General features: G+C 45.6%; 2 non-coding genes across 2 annotated transcripts; one reads left to right on the top strand and one right to left on the bottom strand.

Moving 5' to 3' along the window:
• The first annotated feature begins 303 nt into the window (after positions 1 to 303).
• Positions 304 to 410, top strand: LOC118709774. The gene has a single exon (XR_004985129.1). It is a non-coding gene; the product is annotated as a U6 spliceosomal RNA (small nuclear RNA).
• A 906-nt stretch (positions 411 to 1,316) lies between these two features.
• On the bottom strand, positions 1,317 to 1,423 carry LOC118709775. The gene has a single exon (XR_004985131.1). It is a non-coding gene; the product is annotated as a U6 spliceosomal RNA (small nuclear RNA).
• Positions 1,424 to 18,092: the final 16,669 nt, after the last annotated feature.

Below are 18,092 nucleotides of genomic sequence, written 5' to 3' on the forward strand. Positions count from 1 at the left end.
CTGCTCCGCGGACCCAGCGCCAGGGCCTCACCTCTCACAGCCCCACCTCGCGCTCATTACCCAAGCTGCCCCGGGCGCTCATTTGCATGGCCCGCGCCACAGGTAAACCCCACAGCTCCGTCGCAGCCCAACTAGCATAGCAACCAACACGCGAGCCTCGTGAAGGGATCCTGGGGCATCAATATTCCCCTCACCGTCACGAGGTCACCGCGAAAGGATGCGACTCCGTGACTTTACAGTCACCGTAACTGTAAAAGACAGAGCGCTCCGGCCCTTAAATACCGCGCGGGCGGAGGTTGTAGCGTGCTCGCTTCGGCAGCACATATACTAAAATTGGAACGATACAGAGAAGATTAGCATGGCCCCTGCGCAAGGATGACACGCAAATTCGTGAAGCGTTCCATATTTTGAAACCAGCTCTGGTGGGCTGCAGGATTAGGGCTTTGGATACCTGCTCGGGCTTACTCTCCCACATATCTTTTCCTCTCTGAGGGGCTGGCATTCCTCAACCGCCTTCTGCCTATATTCGTGACCACCAAGTTACATTTTCGTTACCAAAGGATCCTGGTACTTGCTTATGAGTGTTTGGGCAGTGAACTTTCTGATCTAATTTCCCATCACGGATTCCGTCCGTTTTAGGCAAACCGTCATTTCTGAGAGCTCCTTAAAGGCCAGTGAAAACAGGCCCATAAAACCGGTCTCAGAAATACTTGTAAAAGCAGATCCAAATGAACTTGCTGCTTCCAGCCGGTTTCCAGTTGGCCCTGAAACTCCAGGGTCCATGGGCACCGGCCAACATTGCCCTCATCCGCTGTGACCACCCTGTGACAACAGTCTCAGCCTTTGTGCAGCTCGCAGTCTGAGACAGGGCTGGCTTTTGGTTCAGGTCTAAAGCGGCTGAACAGTGTCACAAACTAGACACAACAAATGAACACCAATGTTGCTTACTTTTTTTAGTAAGGACTCATTATTTCACAATAATTTAGTAACAATAAATCAGAAATGATTTGATAAGAATTCACCGAAAAACTTACGTGATCTCTTGCATTCTAGAGGACAACTACCCACCTACCTGGGCCTCTGTGTTTGTGTTGTTGAGGGAGACAAACCATAAATAAATGGAATTCATAAAGTCAGATTTATGAAGGAAACGCAAATTAGCATACTAGCACAAATACCGGGCTGCAAGTACCTCAGAATTGCTTTCATTTCAGAGTGCCTTACATGCTAGCCCCTCAGAGAGGAAAAGATATGTGGGAGAGTAAGCCCGAGCAGGTATCCAAAGCCCTAATCCTGCAGCCCACCAGAACTGGTTTCAAAATATGGAACGCTTCACGAATTTGCGTGTCATCCTTGCGCAGGGGCCATGCTAATCTTCTCTGTATCGTTCCAATTTTAGTATATGTGCTGCCGAAGCGAGCACGATACAGCCTCCGCCCGCGCGGTATTTAAGGGCCGGAACGCTCTGTCTTTTACAATTACGGTGACTGTAAAGTCATGGAGTCGCATCCTTTCGCGGTGACCTCGTGACGGTGAGGGGAATATTGATGCCCCAGGATCCCTTCACGAGGCTCGCGTGTTGGTTGCTATGCTAGTTGGGCTGAGATGGAGCTGCGGGGTTTACCTGTGGCGCGGGCCATGCAAATGAGCGCCCGGGGCAGCTTGGGTAATGAGCGCGAGGCGGGGCTGTGAGTGGTCAGGCCCCGGCGCTGGGTCGGCGAAGCCAGCGGGCGGCGGCGAGCACGGCCCAAGCCTCAGCGCCCGCGCCTTTGAGGGCCCGGCGGGCGGGGGAGGCTCGGTCCCTGAGGCGCCCGCGGGGCGAGGCGGGCTGGGCCAGGACCACGCCGTCCTTTCTAAGCAAGTTGTTCCCCACTTAGGTATCCTCTGATGAATGTCTTTAAACAAGAAGTCATTACTCAGCCAATGTCACACCTTGAAAAGTGAAGGTAATGCCTTAATACCCCCTACTATTCCCTGTGCGTCCTAAAGTCTTTGTTTCAAAGATGCCTTTTCTTGTTGGTTTCCCGGGAGCCAAGCCCCGCCGGCCGCATTGTATTTGGTCACTTCGCCTCTTAGGTCTCACTCTCCAGCGTCACCCGCCCCATCTCTCTGGCGGGAAACTGGGTATTTGTCCTGCGGAGCGTCACAGTTCCTGCATTTGGCCCATTTCTTACTGATAATGTGGTTTAACTTCTCCATCTCACAGGTTCCTTGGGAGGCCACAGGTCCACACGCCCATTGGAGGCTGGACCAGTGCGGTGAGCCTGCGGGCCATGCCGGGCGCGGGCTCCAGGGCGTCCCAGCGGGACCGGGTGTCCTGCTGGCCCTGGGGGCCCAGGGGGGTCACCGCTGTCTCCCCCCCTCCCCCCATTATAAAGTTTCTCAGAAGAGTTTCACTCCATGAGCTTAGGAGACACACCGATGGACCTTGAGAGCTTGTTTGGAGGTTCTAGCAGGGGAGCGCAGCTACTCGTATACCCTTGACCGAAGACCGGTCCTCTCCTCTTGGGGGAAAGTCGTCCTCTTCGACCGAGTGCGCAGCTTCGGGAGGGACGCACTTGGATCGGTGAGGGAGGAGGGGGACACCCGCCTAGCCAGCCAGATCAGCCGAATCAACCCTGGCGATCAATGGGGTCACAGATGTCGCAGCCAGATCGCCCTCACATCTAGGATACACACCCATGGACGGCGCAGGGGGAACTGGCTGCTTTTAAGCCTTTAGCTCGTGTGCGTTAAGGATGCTGACTAAAGGCACCTGCTGTGCAAGTTCTGTGCCCCAAGGAAGAAAACCGAGAAAATAAAACCAGGGAAAGAAAGGAGGGAAGAGTGCTGATGGGGTTTGAGTCTCTGGATCATAGTTTGGTTCCAGGAGCTAACCTCTGTCTCCTTCCCGCCAAGAGGTTCTTCTGGAGCCACTTCGTGTTGGCCCGGAGTGCAGGCTGTCCACCCAGCACCCCCCTCACCGGGGCTCTCCCTCAGCTGCGTTCATTTGTGTCCAATCAAATTGGATAAGAAAATAGCTCCACCTGCCCTCATCTCCGAATATAGGCTGCTGTTTCTTTTCCGGATATTTTCTGACTGTTGTCTTGTCAGGCTATGTACACTGATTATTATGATATTTGAACACATAATAATCTGGCCATTCAGTATTTATCCTATATAATAAAAAGTTAATATACAAATTGTCCTCTCAATCAGGAGTTCTGCCTGCAGGCAGGCCGGCCAACGGTTCATGTCTCCTCCCCCTGGCCAGACCCCACCCATGCACGAACTCATGCACCGGGCCTCTAAAACATATATATATAGATTATTATGTGTTCAGAGATCATAATAATCTGGCCACTCAGTGTACATTTATTGAAAACCCCATCTAGGTCCTAGATTCTAGGACAATGTGCTAGAGGCATTAAAATTTAACATCTTTGGTTTCCTTATTCTGTTCTCCCCTTGCTATTGCACAGTTGTCTGCCTCCTACCCTCCTTCGCTTGTGTTGCCTTACAGTGTTATCCTCCTGTTTCTTCTTCCCCCAATATGCACCCCCCCCCACATACGTCGCATACTTCACTAACTGAACACATTTACCCAGCTCACTTTATGCCTTTGTCACTAAGCTCTTGTCTTCACACCACACATTTGCATCATTAAAACATGATTGACTTCTGCTAAACCTAACAATATTTAGGATTACACATTTGCACTTTGACAAAAACAACTCTTGGTTTTGTCATTGCTTAATTATATGTAAATCTCCAGTCATTTTTTAGAGGGAGATAATGTATGAATTCATTTGGAAGTCATATGCAGAAGTTATGTTAGTTGGCTTTTCAGTTAATCTTTTGTATTTTAAGTTAAGATTGGACTCAAATGAGAAGAGTTTTAATAAGCATTGTTGACAATTGACTCTAGGCAAGATTGATTTAAAGGATTTTTCTTAGCTTATCTAATTTTTTTAATATCTGATTTTTTAACAATATTTAAAAAATATTCTGGAACATTTGGACTCTGTTACCAAGAAATGTTGTCATAATAATTCCAACTATTTACATTAGCAGTGGAGTAATTATCTGTTTTTTCTTAGTAGTATATAAAACCGTGGTGCATCTTAAAAACAATGACATTTTAGATCCAACGAGATTTTTCCAGAGAAGGGAACTGAGGCCAAGTGTGAGTAATCCTTTGGGGACTAAATGCATTGTTCATTACACTGCACCTTGTGGTATTATTAGGTCATACTGTGTGCAATATATTACAAGGGAAAGAACAAAGATGATGTCAAGCCTGCCGTTTTACAACATTTCTGAGTTCTGCTCATTTGACTGCAGCAACAGAATAGCACACACTGATAAGTGGAAGGTCTACCTTTTTTTTTTCTTTTCTTTTAAATTCACATAAAGGGAACATTCAGTGATATGACTCAAGTGAAACAGGCAATTACCACAAGTCATTTCCTCTTCAGGAATTTTGCTCTAATTAAGAAGAAGACACAACCCGAATTTTCACATCCTCTTGAACAGGGAACAGGTGAGTCACTCAGAACCATGGCATCAATGACCCCACTTCACCTGGTACAAAATTGGTTCACTCCAACTGGGGAACAGGCTACAACCGGGCTTCAGGGTGCAATCTCCTGGAAAGCTTTTAACACTCCCAGTGTCCAGGCCCACCCTGAAAGTTCTGACGGAATTGTTTTTCTGTCTTTCTCTCCTGTGAGCTCAGTCTTCACCAATCTGCTCCAGGCTTGTCACAGCCTTCCTTCTTCCCGCTTGAGCGCTGTTTTTTCCATGGGACACACTGTCCGTTAGATGAAGCTTACCCAAATCCCCCAGGAGGCCCCTTCCTTTGCTATTCCCTTCCTTTTGTAGCCATAACCCCTTTCCTCAGGTTGCACCCGTTGACTCCCCAGGACTTCCAAATGTCCCACATAGGAAGAGCTTCAAGGATCTTACGGAACTCACCGCTGCTGGGTTTTATTTATTCAAGGCTCTGCTAGGTAACCTTATAAACTAAAATATGCTAGAGCACTGTATTCTGAATTTGCCAAGTTGATTTCCCTCTATCACTGTGGAAGAAGTTAGTTTTGCTTCCATTTGCACATTCATTTCAACATTCCTTTACTATCAGTGTTTCCCAAACTTTTGACATATGTGTACCCCTTCTATAATTTTCGTAACGCTGAGTACCCCTCGTACTCATGAGAATGTAGAATTAGGTGCAGCTAAGCACGGTGCAGTGCATATCCCCACCAAACTCCGGTGCAACACGTACCCCCACCAAACTCTTCCCGTACCCCTGGGGGTACACGTACCACACATTGGAAAACACTGCTTACTTCATAGAAGTTTGTGGTTTTCCATTTCTCCTTGGCACTGATTACAACATCTGCCGTGCCCCTTCACTGATTAAAACAGGCAGTAATATTTTTAACACATGCTTGTTTTTCATCTGTATGAGAGAGGCATGCTTTTTAATTTTGTATTTATCTTTTAATATTTGGAAGTTCACCTAACAAAACCAGGTATACTTTTACCAGAGAGGTGTAGCTCATTGGCTGCTTCAAGTCCAGATACATCTGTTTTTGGCTCAAAATGACAATAGGGCTTTGCTGACTACCTGCTTTACTCATTTTAATATTGTGGAGTCCTTCCATCGATTGATTGCCCTGCAGCGGGTGGCCTGGGCCTCCCTCTGTGGGGTGATTGCAGAGCCCCCCCAATGGATCACCCTGCCAGCCAGTAGCCTGGGCCTCCCTTTGTGGGGCAATCGTGGGGCAATGGCGCTCCCCCACCCCCACTCCCAACCAATCGCATTACACCTGCCCTGGTTGGCCTTGCACCAATGTGTGGTTGTCTGGATAATCGTTCTGCTGTTTGGCCATTCAGTTGATTTGCATATTACATTTGTATTATTGTAGACTATTTAAGGCCCAGTGCATAAATTAATGCATGGGTGGCGTCTGGCCAGCCTGCCCTGATAGGGGCCAATCAGGACTGGGCTTGGTGGGGGGTGGGGCTGCAGGAAGTTGGCTGCCAGTCCCACCCCTGATTGGGGGGTGATTGAGGGTGGAGCTGGAGGATGGTGAGTGTGGGAGGTTGGCCAGCCAGCACTGCCCCTGATTGGGGAGGTGGAAGCTGATCAGGGGTGTGACTGGCTTGGGGGGTGGGGAGAAGGGTCAAGAGAGATTGAGGGACCAATCGGGTCACCAATTGGGCTGGTTGGCCATTGCAGTGAGTGTCTTGCAACTGGTTTTTCCGTCCTTCTGGTCACTTGGCTTTTATATATATAGATGTCTGCCCTGCTCGCTTTTGAGGGTTGACAGAAGGATCTATAAGAAATGCTTGGGCCGAAACCAGTTTGGCTCAGTGGATAGAGTGTCGGCCTGCAGACTGAAAGGTCCCAGGTTCGATTCTGGTCAAGGGCATGTACCTTGGTTGCGGAACATCCCCAGTGGGGGTGTGCAGGAGGCAGCTGATCAATGTTTCTAACTCTCTATCCCTCTTCCTTTCTCTCTGTAAAAACTCAGTAAAATATATTTAAAAAAAAAAAAAAAGAAAATAAAATAAAAGAAAAATGCTCAGGAAAGTACCTTATGCATTGCAGAGCTCTGCAGGTGTGTAGATAGCTGTTGCCATGAGACACTTTTTTAGCTTTATGTTTTGCCGTGATTGAATATTTTTACTCATTAACTAAAGAAGAGCATTTGGGTTTTTGCATCAAAGGCCTTCACTACATCCTGAAGAGCATCTGCCTACTACGCTTAAATTGGGAAGAATACATCTCAGTATCCATTGGCTGTTACCTTGGAAACTAGGAGCATTTGAAAACACTGGAAAGGAAACAATGTAACTGGGAGGAAAAGCACACCTAGGGCCAATCAACTTCCCCTGTCCTTCCCCCTCCACCTAAGGCTTAAAATATTAGGCACCTACCTGTTTAAATATTTCCTAATCATCTTTTACCCCCCTGACACCCCAATGATATGTACGTTAGGGTCACCCTTATTAAATACAATTCAAAAAGGTGAGAGATAAGATCTGTTGTCACTTTGGGGAACTTAAGACTTACAAGGCATACAACTTGCATCTACTTTGTACCTACTATTGGCCTATTGGTTTTGTCTAGGATGCTTCAGCAGCTGTTAAGAGTCTCAATGTAATTATCCAGGACTTCAGAGGGGAAACAAAGAAAAGAAAAATCCAAGCACCCAGTAGTATTTTCATCAGAAACTTCCTCATCCTTGTGATAATATATATTTCTGGTTCATGCTAAGCTCACAAACTACTTTTTTCTTCTTCTGTATCCTACATTGACTCCTCTTTGCCTATGATCCATAACTGCTGAATACCCCCCCCCTCCATCCCCTGCCACCCTCTTGCCTGTCCCCCCATACCCTCTCACCTGCCCCACTCCCACCCCCACCCCACAAGCCTTAGTGCTTGGATCCTGCTTTCCTCCTCAGTAACTTTGGGTAAATTCTACCACTTGGGGTTTGTTCTTTGCGTGCACACATCTTATGTCTTTGGTTCAGTAGAGGACACGCTTCATTGTGCTCAGGACTTACCTCCTCCGAGCTCATTTAATGCAGATTCCCCGGATTGTGATTTGTGAGTCAGTGGTTTTGGAGAGGGAATTTTGATACATTGACTGCATTATTATTCATCCCTTTCCACAGGCAAGAGCTAGAAAGGAAACCAAGTGGAGGGATGGACTGATTGGATAAGGGCTTAAGTTTCTTCTGTTTTATCAGAGTTAAAATATTAGGTTGTTTTCTTTTAAAAAAAATATTTTATTGATTTTTTTTTTTTTTTTTACAGAGAGGAAAGGAGAGAGGTAGAGAGTTAGAAACATTGATGAGAGAGAAACATTGATCAGCTGCTTCCTGTACATCACACACACACACACACACACACACACACACACACACACACACACACTGCCACTGGGGATGTGCCCGCAACCAAGGTACATGCCCTTGACCAGAATTGAACCTGGGACCTTTCAGTCTGCAGGCTGACGCTCTATTCACTGAGCCAAACTGGTTTCGGCAGGTTTTCTTTTTATATTACATTGACATTCTTTTATTCAATGAACTTTGACCTTGAACTTTTAGAAAGGGAGTACCATTTATTTATTTATTTATTTATTTTTTAAATCAATCTTTATTGTTCATATTATTACAAAGGTTCCTCATTTCTTCCCCCCTCCACCAGGTTCCCACACCACCCTCCGCCCCCTCCCCATCCCCCATTGTCCTCATCCATAGGTGCACAGTTTATGTTCAGTCTCTTCCTCCCTCCCTTTCCCCCGATAGTAAATCCCTTTTCAGATAGTAAATCAGTTACTTAGCATTTTCTCATATCAATAATACCTCCACATGCCCAATGATACACTTCACACAAAAGACATTTCCAAATAGGTCAACCAGCCTCATCCAGGCCCCACTCAAGGCACTCACAGATCAACACCCCAGCGCTATACTAACTCAACACATCCAGATCTAAGCCTTCATCACTTGATTCAGCAGACCCTCAATTTCCCACAAAAGTTTTCAGCCATGTCTGAGAGGCAGCCGTGGGGCAGGGGCAGGCGTGGAGCGAGCTGTTCTGGGTCTGGCTGCTCCGGGCCTGGCCTCTGTTGCTCTGGTTTGTTCCACAACCAGCTGCTCCGGGTCTGGTCACTGCTGCTCCCGACCTAGTTGCTCTGGACTTGGCTGCTGCTGCTCCGGGCCTGGCCGCACCCGACCCGGCTGCTTCTGGCCTGGCCGCTCCCAGCCTGGCAGCCGCTGCTCCGGGCCTGGCCACTCCCAGCCTGGCAGCTGCTGCTTCGGGCCTGGCCACACCCGACCCGGCTGCTCCGGGCCTGGCCGCTCCCAGCCTGGCAGCCACTGCTCCGGGCCTGGCCTCACCAGACCCGGCTGCTCCGGGCCTGGCCGCTCCCAGCCTGGCAGCCACTGCTCCGGGCCTGGCCACACAAGACCTGGCTGCTCCGGGCCTGGCCGCTAAGGGAGTACCTTTTAATGTTTATTGGTAAAATTTTTCTAAAGATGGATAGCCAAATTTTAAAGTCAATATAAAAAACTAGAGGCCTGGTGCATGAAATTAGTGCATGGATCGTGGGATGGTCCCTCAGCCCAGCCTGCACCCTCTCCAATCTGGGACCCCTAGTATGACTAAGCCTGCAGTTGGACGTCCCTCTCACAGTCTGAGACTGCTGGCTCCTAACCATTTGTCTGTCTGCCAGCCTGATCATCCCCTAACCGCTCCCCTACCAGCCTGATTGATGCCTAACTGCTCCCCTGCCACCCTAATTGCCCCCAACTGCCCTCCCCTGCCAGCCATCTTGTGGTGGCCATCTTGTGATGACAAGAGGGCATCACACGAGGGTGTGAGGGCCACCTAGACTTTTATTAGTATAGATATTTCCTGTCCATGCCACTGTTTTTCAGTAGATAGAAAGTCAACCTGTGCACTGAAGGGTCATGAGTTCAATTCCTGGTCAAGGGCAAATACTTGGGCTGCAGGTTTGATTCCTGGCCCCAGTTGGGGTGCATTCGCGAGGCAACTGATAAATCTCTCTCTCCCCTCCATCCCTCCTTCCTTCCCATTTTCTCTAAAAAAATCAATGGGAAAAATATCCTCTGGTGAGGATTAGCAATAACAAAAATATCTCCTGTCCTGAACAGTTGTATACTTAGTTAAACTGAATCTACTAAGACAAAGCTCAGACATGTTTTGAAAATTAAGAAACTATTATGCAGAAATTCAGGAAAGAGAGCTGGCAACAATCATAGCTGCTCTTTTGTTCTTATTCCAGTTCTCTGATGTCTCTGGTAGCTAAGGAGAAGTTCGTATTGGAAATGGCTTAAGTATGTGATAAGTTAATGTGTTTCTTTTCAGAGCACTTATCATGGAGTTTGACAACTGTCCACCACTTTCAGAAAGACAATTCTCAGCCTCCTTTCACCACAGCATACCCCCTCTAAGGCATACCCCCCTTTCTGACAATAACAGAGGTGTACTAAATCGGTTCTCAAAGGATTTCTCCCTTTTGTCCTCTTTGGGTAAGATGGGCAGTGTATGTGTTATTTGAAAAAGTGTCTGAGGTGGTTCTGAAATGCCCACCCATTTTCACTGGGAGTCATAGCTTTCATATCTCCTAATTTGCTCCTTTTAAAATAAAACTAAAATTTATTGTCTTGATTTATCAGGTTCTGAAAGGTTTGTGATAAAATGTACCTTTGTATTTTTAGTTCTGCAAAAGTTTTCATTGTAATTCTATTACTTGGTTTATATAATTTGATGTTTACAAATTCAAGATTGTTATATCTTCTTGGTATGTTTCTATCTATATATAGTATAATTAACTGCATTAACTTTTATATATCTGATATTACTCTTCATTAAGTATGCTTTCTTTTTGTCAATATTTTCTAGTCATATCTTTATTTTCAAACCTTTGGAGTCATTTAAAAAAAATTCTTTTCTTGTAAATAACAGTTTGCATTTCTTAAAAATGTTGACCCACTTCCTTATTCCACTTTTTAATAAGTGGGTTTAATCCAGGGGTCAGCAATCTTTTCCTATAAAAGGCAAGATAACTAATTTAATATTTTTAGCTCTGTGGGCCACATAGTCTGTCATGTAATTACTCATAAATAATCACTGACATATAAATGAATGTGCATGGCCAGACTTGGCCTGCCAGGTATAGTTTGTCAACTATTGGGTTTAATGCATTTACATTTTTGTGGTTGATAATATATCTGAATTTATTTCTGCTATCTTATTTTGTGTTTTCTGTTTTCCATCTGTATTACTTAGGGCAGGGCTAGCTGAGGTTGCAGATGGACCCAGAAACTTCAGTGACTTAACACATTAAGTACGTATTTTGCTAGGTAACATCCAATCAATGGTACAGAGGGGATCGTCTGCCCCACACAGTCATTCAGGAATCTAGGCTCCTTCCATTTTGTGGCTCTGTCACTCCCAACATGTGGGTTCCAACATCACCATAGAAAAGGAAACCAAGAGTAGAAAAGGCACACCTGCTTCTTAACCACATCAGTCTGGAAGCCATTGATGTCACTACTGCTCACATTTTGTTCATGAGAACTGGTCACCTGGTCTTGCCTAGAAGCAAAATGGGCCTAGGACATGAGGTTCATGGTGTGATAACCACTTCCCAGCAACAATTCCTGACTGTGTTAGAGGAGCGTAAATCTTTGGTAGACACCTGGACACTTCTGACACAGCCGCCCTCTTTTTTCCCTTCTTTTTCTTTTTTCCCCTTTTCTGTCTCCTTTGGGATTGAAAAATATTTTTCTATTCTGCTTTATTCACCTTGTTGGCTTGGGATACATATGATGCATTTTCCTTGTTTTAGTGGTTATCCTTATAGTTTTGAAACATAGGCCATCTTGTTACAGTAACCTCTACTTTGTAAAAACTGCTGTTTGAAATTTTAACTCAGCCATTCTTGGCTTCTATAAACATGCTTACTTAAGTAATAGGGAAAATAAGACTACTCCCATTTCAGAGAACCATAAACCATGCCCCAGACAGAGTTATCAAAGCTGGTGCCAGGCCAGGCCTTGAGATATGGTCTCACGGCCCATCACAGCACATGGATTTTTGCAAAGCTTATGAGAGGTCTGGAAGTATAATCCCATATTTGTGAGACAAAAGACTGAGAAAATATAAAAAATGAAAGCTTTCTCCATGTTTTTGCTCAGACTCTGGAAATAATATATCTCTGAGCCCACAGGCATAATAAAGACTCCTAATTACTAATTAATTTGGCTTATTGAGGCATTTCATGTTCAACTTGCTGATTTACAATATAACAGATTTAACATATATATAATACTTAATTTAAATTTTTTTCTATAAAGCTTATGTTTATTCAGTATCAATTCTCTCTGGATAAGAGAAGAATCTCCATGTTCTTCCCCTCCCCTTATACTGTCATCCCACACATCTTTCTTGTTGTCCAGGATTTCATTTCAACTTTTAAAACAACACAAAAATAGTTATTTTTATGGTTAAGAATTAAATATACCATGATTAATTCTTACTAGTTTGTATTTTTATTGAAATGTATACTTTATTGCTCAAGTACATTCTTTAGTTTTTTGTTTGTTTTCAGTGAAAGTTTATGAGTAATAGGTTCCCTTAGTCTATTATATCTGAACTAGAGGCCCTGTGCACGAATTGGGGGTGGGGGTGGTGTCCCTCAGCCCAGCCTGCACCCTCTCCAATGGGGGACTCCTTTGGGGATGTCCAACTGCCGGATCCCAAATGCTCGCCTGTATACCTTCTTGATTGCCCCTAACCACTCTGCATGCCAGCCTGATCACCCCCTAACCACTCCCTTGCCAGCTTGATTGACATCTAACTGCTCCCTTGCCAGCCCAATTGCCCCCAACTGCCCTCCCCTGCAGGCTTGGTCACCCCCAACTGCCTTTCCTCCCCTGAAGGCCTAATCGCCCCCAACTACTCTCCCCTGATGGCTTGTTTGCCCCCAACTGCCCTCCCTTGTTGGCCTGGTCACCCCCAACTGCACTTCCCTGGTGGCCATCTTGTGGCAGCCATCTTGTGACCACATGGAGGCGGCCATCTTGTGCAAGGGTGTGATAGTCAATTTGCATATTACCTCTTTATTATATAGGACTAGAGGCCCAGTGCAAAAAATTCATGCATGGGAGGGGCCCCTTGGGGTGGCCTCATAGATTAGGCCCTAGCTCATACCCTCAGCCCTGCAGGCTCACAGCCTACAGTCCCACCTGGCACCCTGCCTTGGTCTGGTGCTGTCTGCCCCTGTTGCTACTCCTGGTTGCTCGCCTGTATAGCTTCTTGATTGCCCCTAACTGCTGTCTGCCCCTGTTCCCACCCACCTTGGCTTGGTGCCAATGGCTCCCTGGGCCTTCTCCCTGCTGCTGGTTGCCATCTGCTGGGCAACCAGCAGGGCGATTGGGTTCCCTCCTTGTACCTGCTTTGGCCTGGTGCTGCCTGCTCACCTGCTCCACCATCCCACTGTGGTCCCGCCCTCGTCAGGGCCCATTGGGGCCCCCAGTGCCTCCACTGCTGTCTGCTGCCAGCACTGTGTTGCTGACACCCGCCATGTTCCATGTCACCCTATGTTGGTCAGCGCACGTCATAGCAAGTACTTGAGCTCCTGGTCAGTTGAACTCCCACCGGAGGAGACAATTTGCATATTAGGCTTTTATGATATAGGATAGCTACAGTAGATACAGAATTGATACATCTCTTGTCAGTCTACTTCTCATTCCTTCACAGGAGTATGTCTTTTTCACTCTAGTAACTTTTATAGTGTTCCATAGTTTGCTTACACACTATGTAGATTTGTTTTTATTGATTCATTTACCCTCAGAGTGCATTTTCAAACTGTGGACTCTTAACATTTCTCCAATTCTCAAAAATTATTTGCTACTAACTCTTTGAATATTGCTTCTCTTCCATTAACTCTGCTCTTGTGGAATTGATTAGATATGCCTGTGTTATTTCAGTTGCTCTTAAAAAATATTTTTATTGATTTCAGAGAGGGAGAGGGAGAGAGAGAGAGAAACATCAAAGATGAGAGAGAATCATTAATTGGCTGCCTCCTGCATGACTGGGGATCGAGCCTGCAACCTGAGCATATGCTCTGACCAGGAATCTAACTGTGACTACCTGGTTCATAGGTCAACTCTCAACCACTGAGCCACCGGAGCTGGAGAGTTGTTTCAGTTTTTAAATGACTCTTATTTCTCCCTTTATCTCTGTGAGGATCCTGGAAATACATAAACACTTTTGGATTATTCTATTATTCATTGCATTTGTAATGTTGCCTCATTTCTTTTAGTTATCTGTCTTTATTGAGAGATTCTCACTTTCTTTTTTCACTCACACTCCTTTCATGGTTGTCTCTACTCCGAGCCCCCTGGCACCCTGTTTGGAACTAGTATTACATGGTTGGTGGGAGAGTCCTATCCTGGGTGCTAGGGAATAGGTCACAGGCTGGTCTCTGTGTTCATTCATGGCGGCCCTGCTCAGGTCCTTGTTCAGGTCAGCTTGACTTCAGACTGCCAGTGTCCTTCTCTCTCCCTAGATTTGCAATCTCCCAGGAGGCTCAGCCTCAGGCTGCAGCTGCAGTAGTTGCCCCCTCTTGGGTAGGATGGGCAGGAGACACTGGTCCAGCCCTGATTTCTCACAGTGAGCCTAGCTCAGGACACCTGCCATGTGTAGAGCATCTCTAGTCACCATGAATCCCTAAGAGCTGAAATCAATTGGGTACAAGGAGGTCATTATTTTGCTTTAGAGCCCACCTTTAAATATCTCCTTTTTATATTTTATTTGTTACTTTATGTTTAGAGCAGTGGATAGAGGGGTGTGGTTCCTCTTTTGTTAGGAACCAACCCCACTATTCCTTTTGATTCCTTCATTGGTGACCATACTGCTCAGCCAGCTTTTCACACTTCCAATCACAGTTAGATCCCCAGATGCACTCAGAGCAAGAGAGCATGAATTGTTCTTGATATTTGTCCTCAGAGACAGATAGTGGTGTGAGCCGATGATAGCAGCGGGTTGGATTTCATAGGCTGAGCCAAGTGAGCTTAGACATGGCTGGCTTGAGAGTAAGTCCTGACATCATGTTCCCTCTACCTTTGCTCCTCCTATCACTCTGTCCTCAGCTAGTCTGGCACAGACTGATGCCCCGGCACACAGCGGATTGTAAGAATGTTGCCTTTGGTTTGGGTTGATCCAGATGTGACACTGCTGTCATTTCTGACACTCTTCCTTGAGCCTAATTATTACCAGCGTCCGGACTGTGGAAGAGGGCAGCTCTGTGTGGCTGTGAGTTGTGTACTGTTCCTGGGTACAGGAAGCAGTGGAGACTGAAATCATGCCAGTGTTCCACCCACACTGGGCACCCACAGGACTATGTGAGGGCCCAGAGTGAGGCCCTTCTACACACAGAGATGTGAGTTAGACTGTGGTGGCCAGAAAAGATGCCTCTTTCTAGGTGTCTCATTACCTATAAACCCCTCTTTTCTTTCTTTTTTTTTTTTAAACATAAAACTTTTTTTTTTTTTTTAAGTTCATTTTTGGAGAGAGAGGAGGAAGGAGGAGGAGGGAGGGAGGAGAGAGGAAGAGAAAGAGAGAGAAGGGAGAGAGAAGAGAGAGAAGAGAGAAAAGAGAGAAAAAAGAGAAACATTCATTGGTTGCTTCCTGCATGAACCCCAACCAGAGGTCGAACCCACAATCTGTATATGAGCCCTGGTTGGAAATGGAACCCACCACCTTTTGGTGTACCTGATGATGCTCCAGTCAACTGAGCTACACCAGTCAGTGCTAAACCCCCTTTTAGTTGCCCGCATAGACAGAGTGCTGCGGAACTCCATATTGGGAATGCTTCCTACTGAGGTATGGTGAAGGGAGGGCCAGGGCCTGCTGCCTGGTGGTTGTGCCACCTGACTAGCTGCTGGAAGAAGCTCTGGAGCCTGGGCTTCCCTCCTTATTTCAGTATAGAGTTGGCAGTTATCTGGGTTAAACCTAACACATTTTCTACAACCAGTGACACCCTCAAACTTCCAAGTAGCCAGAGCAGTTTTGGGTCTTTATTCCCTCCAGAGACCAGGGAATAAAGTGTACAGCGCTTGGACACTTTGGGCCTGGATTGATTCCTGCCCTTATCTCCCAGCGGCATAGCAATATCTGGCCATAAAACCATTAAAAATTGGCCACAGGGAAGCAGTTGCTGGAAATTCAGCCCTTAGTACACAGGGAAGTCATGGTAAATATCACCTTTCAGTGCTGCCAAGATACTCAATATAAAGTAATACCATAGCCTGACTTCTTCTCTAGGGACTATTCTGTACTGGTGCCTAAGACAGCATAGAAACATGTGGTGTCCAGACCAAATGCATGCTTCCTTTGTTGTTGTTTGACTGCTTTTCAGCAGCCTTGATACTTTTTATATACTTTTTATATACTTTTTATATACTTGCCGGGATTTTAGGAGATGAACAGAAAGAAAAATAGTGTCATTTGTAATAGGAAAAGCAATAATTATAAAAAGGACAGAGATGCTAGAGAAAGAAAATCCAGGAAAAGAGACTGGGAACAAATCCAGTCTGAGGGTTTACGCTGAGGTTGGTAGAAAATTGCTGGAAGTCTCATTCTCAAGCATGTCATGGCCAACCACTGTACCTGAACCCAGTTAGTGGTGACAAGGAAATGAGACTCAGGGACAATGAGGAATGTGTCACATAAAGCTAGGGTGTAGGAATGGGGGAGTCAGCCTAATAAACCTAATATTTAGAATATGGAAACTTTTTAAAAATTGTCTAAAGTTTTACATATGACTCCTTTTTCCCCATTGACATCCCTCCCCCAGCCATTCCCACCCCTAAGGGCAATCCCCCACTGCCCCAGTGTGTGTGTTCATTGCTTATGCTAATATGCCTGCATACAAGTCCTTTGGTTGATCTCTGACCCCTCTCCCCCACCTCCCCTGCCATTTGTATCTGGTATTGTGATCCCTCTTTAGAATATGAAGGCTTTTGATGAACTTCTCTTCTAGGAAGTATTTTACTAGGCTAGCCAGGGTTTACCAGTGCAGGGGCTGGAGGGCAGCATTGATGTTTGGAGCAGGAGCTTTCTTCCTCATGTGGGAAGCGATTTTCAGTTAGGCAGTGAACGCATTTAGACGGCTATATATGCCTTCCATGGCTACTATAAAGGAAATGTCAACCATGGGCCCTGGAACACAATAGAGCAGTGGTAGATAAAATTCCTAGAGAACTGAATGGGCATGGAATTATCAAATTACCTGTAAAACAGTATGCCAGGTGGCTGTTTCCATTCAGATCCAAGAAATCAGAAGTAGAGTTCTGAATGCCATTGGTCCCCTGGGAGAGATGTAGGTATCACCCATAAGAACTAGGGAGCAGAGAGTGTGTTCTTATGATTGAGCCTTCAGGGAGCAGAAAAGGAGGTTTGTGGGTGGATTATAGAGTCTGCAATGGGGGTGGAACTTGAGACCCACCAGAAAAACAGGTTTCCATGAATGTGGCCATTTGGGATGCTAGGAAGCCAGAGTCCAGGAGAACTTTCCCACATTGTGCTCATGGTTTATTCTATGTGTTTCACTTTTCTCCCTACTGCTGCATCCTGTTCCTTCTCTTCTACCCTTACCATTTTACCACTTATAGTCATCCTTTTCAACCATCATGTGGAGAGCTCCTGCAATGCTCTATTATGAAAAAAAAATGTTTCTGTAACATGCTAGGCTTTGTGTACTTTACTTGCATCATCTCATTTCATGGTCCCCATAATTCCAGCAAGTAGTTATGAGGGAACTTTCAGGAAATCTCCAAATGAGGTTTAAGATCCCTGGGCCTGACTATGTAAAGGTATTTTCTTTTCTTTTTTTAAAAAAATATATATTTTATTGATTTTTTACAGAGAGAAAGAGAGAGGGATAGAGTTAGAAACATTGATGAGAGAGAATCATCGATCAGCTGCCTCTTGCACACCCCCCACTGGGGATGTGCCCGCAACCAAGGTACATGCCCTTGACTGAAATTGAACCGGGACCTTTCAGTCTGCAGGCAGACGTTCTATCCACTGAGCCAAACTGGTTTCGGCTGTAAAGGTGTTTTCATCTCATAGGAACAGAGAGTACTAGTGAATTGTGCTCACTGCTTTTTTTTAATTTTTTTAATTTTTTTTTTTAGATTTGTGTTTTTTCTTTATTGATTTTTAGAGAGAGGAAGAGAAAGGGAGAGAGAAACATGATGTGAGATCATGTCCATTGGCTGCCTCCTTCACCCACCTTCCCCTCCCCCACCCAGGTGCAACCCAGGAATCAAACCAGCAACATTTTAGTGCATGGGACAATGCCTAAGCAACTGAACCACACTGACCAGTGTGTAACCACTATTTTTAAACCAGACTAGCCAGAGTTGCTACAAGAAGATCCTGCAAAATCTTCTCTAATGAAGGGAAAATGAGTAATACATGCTTTGCTTAGGTTCTTTTTAATAATCAAACATGTCTGGGAGTCGGGTTTGAATTAGTGAGTGTCAATAGTT

Source organism: Pipistrellus kuhlii, unplaced genomic scaffold, assembly GCF_014108245.1.
Source record: "Pipistrellus kuhlii isolate mPipKuh1 unplaced genomic scaffold, mPipKuh1.p scaffold_m20_p_1, whole genome shotgun sequence".
Lineage (NCBI taxonomy): Eukaryota > Metazoa > Chordata > Mammalia > Chiroptera > Vespertilionidae > Pipistrellus > Pipistrellus kuhlii.